Below are 8,608 nucleotides of genomic sequence, written 5' to 3'. Positions count from 1 at the left end.
CATGAGTTTTTAATTATCAACAGTTAAGACGCTAGAGTTGATTGAAATTCACGAAAAATGACTAAAAAACACTCATTTTCAGCACGCTGCTTAAATTTAAAGGACTCGTCCGAGCCAATTATCTTCATTTTCTCTCAAACTACTATCTTTCCCACTGTGAATTCCATCTTGATCATGCAGATAGCTTCAAACAGAAAAATTTCACAGTAAAAGTTAATAAGCCTTAAAAATATCGATTTTTAAAAGTCTTTATTTAAATAGGCGAAAACACGCGCTTGTAAAAATCAAACTCGTGTAAATTTTGTTCTTTGGGACCCTAGAGAAGAGTTTCTCAAAGTTACACCAAAATCTAAAATGAGACGGCAACAATTTTTTTTTTTTTGAGACGATTTCATATGGAATGACTCATATAGAGAAATTAATTTTAAAAAATTCAAAACAGTCATATTACAATAAAAAAGATAAAAGAATCATGTCAACAGTAGTTAGTTGTTTTTAATTTTCAAGCTAATAAAATTATTAAAATTAAGTTTAGCTTTATTAAAATTCAGTTATTGTTTAAGTAGAGGCATTTTGAAGCAACATTTGTTCAAAAATTTTTTTTCAAAGTCTAATAGTTAAGGAGAAATTAATGAATAAAAATTTATAATATTCATATTGCAATCCAGAAGAGACAGGAATTATGTCAACAACTAAATGTTCCTAATTTTTCAAAAAAATAAAAATTTTAGAATTTAGTTCAATAATTATTAAAGCAGAGGCATTTTGGAGCTACTTTGGTTTCAAAATTTTGCTATAAAAATTGTTAAAGAATTTAAGTATTGAGTTTATATTTAATGTTTACATTTTTGATAACTTTTTATTAACGCCCCCGCAACTAACATTAAGGGAAGAAATTTCCAAAATTCATTCTCAACTGACCTCTACATAGCTAAAGTAATATACAAGATTTTCTGATGAGCGTCTTTATAGATGGGAATCTTCTTTAATTATTATTAGTCTTAATGATGAAATTGAAATGAATATTCAAAATATAAATATAATAATTATTGTAGATCATGTCTGGAAATATGAAATTTAAAAAATTATAACTCAGATGTTATATACACTTCATAGTAACATGTATTTTTTTATTTTTTGTGTTGAAATAAATACGAGAACATAGTTGATGATGAGGTTCACTAGATAAAAACCACGATCCCGAGGCGAGAGAAGTGTGAGTTTGAAAAAATAGTCGGCACTGCCTAGCTGTTCATGAATACCCAGTTTGGAATAGACTGGGCACTCAATGAAATGAAGACTATGGATTGCCCCGAGTGGAACGAAGACCCAATGGAGTCTCAAAGACTTTGCACCATCCTCGGGACTTGCGTTTATCACAAGGGCTACTTGCTGACTTCTCGCATCATGCATCTGGTCTTTCTGGAAGTTCACTTTTTTCTGAGGATAATTGGGCTGCTGGAACTGATGGGGAATGAACAGGTCAAGAACTTCGCATGCCAAGCTTGAAACTGTTAATCTCAAAGATAAAATCGGTGGAAAGCATCTTAGTATTGCGGAAAATTTGCAGGAGTTGATCAAGTCCTCAGATACTTCTAGCACACCGACTAAGAGTAATTGAGGGACTATTAAAAAAATCCTGGAGGTTACTTCAATTTCGAACAAGAGGAGTCTTAAGCAGAGTTTTGTTACTACTGGATCGAGTAAGCTTTGTTAGATTAGATAAAAATTTTTTTCTCTCTTATTAATTTGAAATTTAGTAAAAAAATGGAAAATAAAATTTTTTTAATTAGAAATTATTAGAATTTTAAAAATTTTCAGTATGATGATTAAAAATTATTTTCTTAGAATTTTAAAAATGAGGCTTTTAGAAAATTTAAATGTTTTTGCATCCTACAAGTTTACTTTGAAAATTTTTATTTTTAATTATGATAATCATAAATTAAAAATTTTTTTTATTTTATAATTAAAAAATTAAAAAATAATTTTTTTACCATACAATGTTTGCTTTAATATTTTGTTTTTAATATGTGAGAAATTTTTTATTTTATTGATTTCCAAATCAATACAAATTGAAAATTAAATATATATTCCAATTAATTTTAACGTGTATCATTTTTTAAACATAGACAAGATTAAATAAAAAAAAAATAATAATAATTAATTGAAATCAATCGTATCTGGGCTTTTTGTGGGAATTTTGGAGAATAATACGCTTGTTTCCTTGGAGTAACCAACTCAAAGTTTTTTTCTCTTGATCTTTTATTTGGATGTCAGCCATTCCATCGACTACAAATGAAAACTCTTCATTTTCTATAAGCAATAAATAATGATAAAAAAATCGTAGATTTTCAATCATTCGCAATTTTAGGTCAATTTTGGTTAGATTCAAGTTTGTTTTAATTCAAGTTCCAGCTAAGGTTTGATTAATTTTAAGTTTAGTTTATTTTATTTATAAGTTCAAATTAGTTATTAGTATTGAGATTGAATTAATTTAACTTTCGAGAATAGCTTAATTAATTTAAACTCGAATTTAATTTTATTTTAAGTTATTTTTAATTAGTTTAATGTTTTAATTTTTTAATTTTTTTTTTTATGTTAGGTGAAATTCGTCAGAATGTTGAGTTAAAGTCATTTTTTTTATGCTTGAACGTAAATGTTTCTGTAAAAGAATTTAGTATTGTTTTAAATAAAACATTACTTACTTAAATGAAGAATTGATCCTGTCAAAAGTAGATGATCTCCACGTTCATAGTCATGATCATCTTTATATTCATTAACGGTTACACCCATCTTGAAAGTACCATCAGTGATAGTAAAAAATCCTTTAATGAACGTCTCATCTGAAGAGTTAATTTTTTCCATTTTTGTTTTTACAAAACCAGAAGTTTCTAAGTAAAAAAAAAGAAATTATTAAAAATAAAAATTAATAAATAAAAAAATTAAATTAAATTAAAAATCATTTTCATTATATTTACTAAATTTCTAAGGCAAAAATGCGTTTCCAAGCGTATCTAATGGAATTTCATTAAGAACAGTTGGTTCAGAAGGTGTCATTTCGCACGTCTCTTGATTGTACTAGCCTAAGTTTTCAATATTGGTGTATGTTCCAATAGGAATTTTCGCTCCGTGGAAATTTGATTTATTGTAATTTGAATTATTAACGCACCAGGCATTCTCTAAATAGATAACCTGTCATAATAACAATTATATTAATAGTAATGATAATAATAGTAGTTGTAAGAAAAATAATAATAATTGTTATAAAAATAGAAATGATAAATTACATGATCCATCAATACTTCCTTTTTTGAGCGTTTAATTTCATCACCCCAGCAATTCACTTGTACACGTAATCCATCTCCATTGTTTAGGATAAATTTAAATACGCGTTTCCCCGGATAACGTCTTTCGGACTCAATAGCGTCAACAAAACCGATCAATTGACTAAAAAAAAAAAAAAAAAAAAAAAAAACAATATGAAAAAAAAATTTTGAAATTTAACTTATTTGTTATTTTTATATATAAATCTTACCAAGCTATACCGGGTCTAAGCTTTTCGATGTCTGCCGAGGGGGTTAATTTAATTTTTTTCTCAGGATCATCACCCATTTTTTAGTTTCTTGTAGCTTTAAAGTTTTTTCAATTTTAGGATTAATATAAATGTTTGATAAAATTCAACTAATAAATTAAATGAATTTATTGATATCAACTGGAAAGCTATTCAATCAAGAGTCAATCGAATTGATCTGTTTTTTTTGTATCCAATAAAACTAAAACAAAAGAGGTTCAAAATTATTTTTTTATCAATAATTGAAGAAAAGTAAAATAAACATGACTAAATTTATTTACTTACTCGTTGCTAAGTAACCTACAGAATAACACGTGACTTGCAAAAGAATCACGTGGAAATGCGGTGAATTGAGGCATTGAATATAAACAAAATAATGGTTTGTTTACACTATAACTTGATAATAATATTGCAAGTATTCCTTTGAGATTAACTTTAAAACATCTAAAGAATTTATGTACACTCATTAAAATTATTTATGTAACAATTCACAGTTTTTTTTACGGTATATTTTTTTATAATGTATAAGTAAAAACTCATCGAATCTATGTTTATGTTTATGTGTGTATAACCTTAGCCTCCATGCGTAGTTAAATACAATATATATAAGTATGGTTTGGCGGGTGAGCTATAAGCTGCATATAGGTAGCGCAGTAGATGTGGTGATGGCATGACGGTATTATAATTTTGCGGGAAATAAATTTAAATTTACGGAATTTGAAAAATTGAGAAATATAATAAATAGAAAAAAATACGTGATTATTTTGTACACAATATTCAATATGATTAGATTTTTTTTATAATATCAGAATATAGGTATATGTTTATATAATTAAATATTTTATATGAATTCAATTTGTGAACATATCAGTAAACTTTGCGAGCATCAACACAATTTGATGTTCTTTTTTTTAACCTCAAAGAATAGCAAACGTTTGACATTCAAATTTACTTCAATATTTGATATTATTAATAAGTGAGAATTAAATAAAATGGTAAAAATAAATTTCACGGAAAATGATGAAATGCGAATACAAACAACGCTTGATGGGCAGGAATCGAAGTAAGTAATATTGAAATTTATTATTATTATCATTATTATTGTTATTATTTTTTATTTTTTAGACTTATAATCATTTTCTAGTCATATGTTGATTAAATAGATCATATTACAAGGCGAAAAAATAAAAATTAAGAAAATTATTTTTGTTAATATTATTCAGCATTCGCCATTCACCACTTTTTTTTATTCACAGCTTTATTGGATTTGTAACTCGTATAATGGGAGTAACATGGTTAGAAAATGAGGATAGATTTATTTTTTTAATTTCTGAAGGAGTTGTTATAAGATACGTTATGAGTATGAGTATGGATTTCAAAGATATTATCAACAGGATTCAATTACATCAAATAATCATCGTCCGTGGATCAATAGCCAGATTTGGAGTACCAGACTCATTTACTAATAATCCTTTTATAGCTGATTTCAGGTTTGAAATTAATACAACATCATTTATTGAGCTTATTCCTATTACTTTAGGAACACAAGATTTTGCTGTGTTACCAAATATTATAATTGAAATAGATTGCGAAAATGAAGAATAATGATAAAGGTATACAAATTAAATTATTCAATAGTGAACTTTAATAAATTCAAAAAAAAAATTATATATATATATATATATATAAAATAAAAGAAAAAAAAATGAAGAAAATGAAAAAAATAATGATAAAATAAATTAAAAAAGAAAATAATGAATGAATATAAAAAAAAAAATGATTTGAAAAAAAGGTTGAAAAGATTGATTATAAACGGATAAAATTGATAAAAATGGAAGATATAAAATAAATAAGTAAAGATAGTACATAATTAATGAATGTAATCATTTTGCTTTTTAAATTCCTTACTGTTTACAGGAAAAAATTTAGGTGTGAAACACAACAGCTAGAGCACATCCAAACAAGCATTTTTGAATTTAAAAATAAAATAATACAAGATCATGGATATTCTTATAAATAATTTTCTTGATTCAAGGATAATTTTCTTGAACAAAGTTTATTTTTATTTTCATATGAACAAACTATTTTCAATAAAGTTGATAATATTTGATAATGAATTGTATAATTTTTATTTTTTACAATTAATATCTCTGTAATTTTTAATTAAAAGAAAGAAAATTTTTGGAACAGGTCATCGAAAAAGGTAATGTTTCGTCATTAAAAAAATATTGTAATTATTCAGTAAATTATGACAGAATACTTCGTCTGTGAATGTCACATTTTTTCTTAATTACATCTCAGTGAAACAAATATTTTATTAAAAAATTGATATCAATGAAATATCATAATTGTCAATGAAGTATGTTAAGTTTGAAAAATCATGGCATTTCTAAATTACTTGACCGATTAAGTTCATCTTCGAACTTGACCTCGGTATCTATCTGTAGAATAAGTATGTTGAGTTTGATAAAGATCCATTGTAAATTGGCAACGCTATCGTGGTGACAAGCCGCGGTCGTTTCCGATCGCAGTAATTTATAGATTTTTACACTTATTATGAAATCTACTTCCATTTCGACTGCCGAATGGTCTTTTTTTTTTTTTTTTTTTTTTTTTAATTATTTTTTTTTACTTAGGGGGGGGAATCCCTTTTACGGGTTCCAGGCATAGCTGTTCGGCCTGGATATGTGGTGACTCGACGCAGCGTCATACTAAAACTCGACGCTAACGCCCCTACCCACTAAACCCTAAACCCCTTTTCTTCTTTCCTCTAATCCCTCATGGAAACCGCCGTCAGGCATTACTTCGTGATGGGAGGATCTAGCTACTGCTATTCATTCTGGTGGCTAAGGTGTTATTTTTCCTTCCTTCTAGTTTATGTCATTTGCCCTTTTTCTTACAATGGAACGCAGCTCTGTAAGCACTTCGGTGGTAAACGTGCTTGTGGCGTTCCAGGCAGCTTCGGATGACAGCATTTCTTCTACTATTGACTCTGGTGTGATTTTCTTGTTCAGGATCTTCTCTAACTCATCACGCTGTGGGTTAAAACGAGGGCACTCAAAGAAAACGTGCTCCGCATTTTCAGCAACTCTTGGGCAAGACGGACACTCTGGGGAATTATCGTGCTTAAAGCGATGAAGGTACTTCCGGAAACAGCCGTGTCCTGTGTGTGTGTGTGTGTGTGTGTGGCCGTATGTAAACCTCTCATAACTTTTGAACGACTCGACTGATTTCATCGTGGTTTGTGCTATTCGAAAGGGCTTGACGAAACTTAGATTTCAAATAGCATTTAGACCGATTCGAACCAGTAGATTTTGAGAAGTCTCAAAAAAACTACAAAAAAAATTTTTTTGGAATGTGGTTATTTTGGAATTACTTTTAAATGGCCCTAGCGATCAATTGCAAAATCCACTCAGCTTTAAAGATCAAGAAACCACATCGATCGACTCAAGCCCGTTTAAAATCAGTTGATTGGTTCGTGAGTTATCGTTGTCGAAAGAAAACCGAAAAGAGTGTTTTTTTTTATTCTTCATTCAGATTTTTAGGCTCGAAGAGCTCGAAATAACACACATATTATATTCATGAGCTTGAAGAGCTCAAAAACGTAATGTATAATTTTGAGCGCTTAAGTACAAAATGAGCAGGAAGTTGCAGGGATGGCCTTTAGGGTCAACCGTCATTGTTCAGTAAACAGGCCCAGCCACGATGAAGTAGCCCTTTGGGGACTTCCAATATCACGAGCCGCACATGTCAACCACTAGTTCCCGCTTGAACTAATCGCCTGCGCAAAAGTAAGCTCGACCGATCACGCCATGTCTCGAAGCTGTGATTTGCTAATCGCTCCGCAAACATGCGCAATCAGCCTTCTTTCTCAAGTCAACGAGAAAGAAGACGCATTATGATTATTATCTTTCGCTACAACGCCATTGAGTCCTATAACGCTATAACACTTTGCTATCCCGCTAAATCAATTCGCCTGTGTTATAAAATTCCGCTTTTTCGCTTAATTGATTATTAATCCGCTTTAATAAATTGTGCTTATGTAATTTTTAGTCTGTTTTAGATAATTTGTGTTATTTGTGCAGTAATTCACCGCTTTCTCAGTGCTGGCTGTGTGTCCAACTGTGTGTCAACCGGCTTCGCTTTATTACATACACTTTTATTAACATATCCGCTTTATTAATAATAATCCGCTAACTTATATGTGATATGTGAAGACTCGACGCAGCATCATACTAAAACTCGACGCTAATGCCCTTACTCACTAAACCTTAAACCCCTTCTCTTCGTTCCTCTAATCTCTCATAGGAAACGCTGTCAGGCATTACTTCGCGAGGGGAGGAACAAGCTACTGCTCTTCCTTCTGGTGGCTGAGGTGTTAACTACCTTCCATTTATCTTCTAATATTTGCACTTCTTCTTTCGGTGGAACGCAATTCTTTGAGGACTTCTGTTGCAAACGTGTTGGTAGCTTCTCATGACAACATTGCTTCCACTAGTGAATCTGGTTGCATTCTCTGGTTCAGGATCCTCTCCAACTCTTCACGCTATGGATCGAAACGAGGGCATACAAAGAAGACGTACTCCGCATTTTCATCAACACCTGGGCAAGATGGGCACTCCGAAGAGTCATCGTGCTTAAAGTGGTGTAGATACTCTCGAAAAAACCCGTGTCCCGACAACATCTGCGTAATATAGTAGTTGACCTCGACGTGATTCCGGTCAAGCCCAATGACGATCCGAGGTAAAAAACGGTGCGTCCACCTACCCTTCTCTGCAGCATCCCATTGTAGTTGCCATCAGCCTATGCTGTTCTGCCGTTCTTCAATTCTAAGTTCTTCAGGGCTTAGTGGAGTTGACCTATTTCGTTAGTAAAGGGCTCGTCTTTCCTCTGCTAGAACTCTAAGAGGTAGGGTTCCGGCAATGACGCACACTGCTTCTTCTGAAATAGTACGGAAGGCACTAGCTACTCGTAGGGCACTCAGTCGATATATTGGTCCAGCTTTTCTCCACGATTCTTGGGTTTCCAATGCCTTAG

At 30.7% G+C, this 8,608-nt stretch overlaps 1 long non-coding RNA gene across 1 annotated transcript; it reads right to left on the bottom strand.

The window, feature by feature from the left end:
• Positions 1-2,112: 2,112 nt before the first annotated feature.
• On the bottom strand, positions 2,113-3,654 carry LOC123272792. The gene is made up of 5 exons (XR_006511166.1): positions 3,536-3,654; positions 3,288-3,447; positions 2,979-3,192; positions 2,706-2,891; positions 2,113-2,313 (listed from the first exon to the last, which is right to left on the bottom strand). It is a non-coding gene; the product is annotated as an uncharacterized LOC123272792 (long non-coding RNA).
• Positions 3,655-8,608: the final 4,954 nt, after the last annotated feature.

The sequence above is a fragment of the Cotesia glomerata genome, linkage group LG10 (genome assembly GCF_020080835.1).
Source record: "Cotesia glomerata isolate CgM1 linkage group LG10, MPM_Cglom_v2.3, whole genome shotgun sequence".
NCBI lineage: Eukaryota > Metazoa > Arthropoda > Insecta > Hymenoptera > Braconidae > Cotesia > Cotesia glomerata.
Note: the sequence above shows the minus strand (reverse complement) of the source record. Positions and strands in the feature narration are given on the sequence as shown.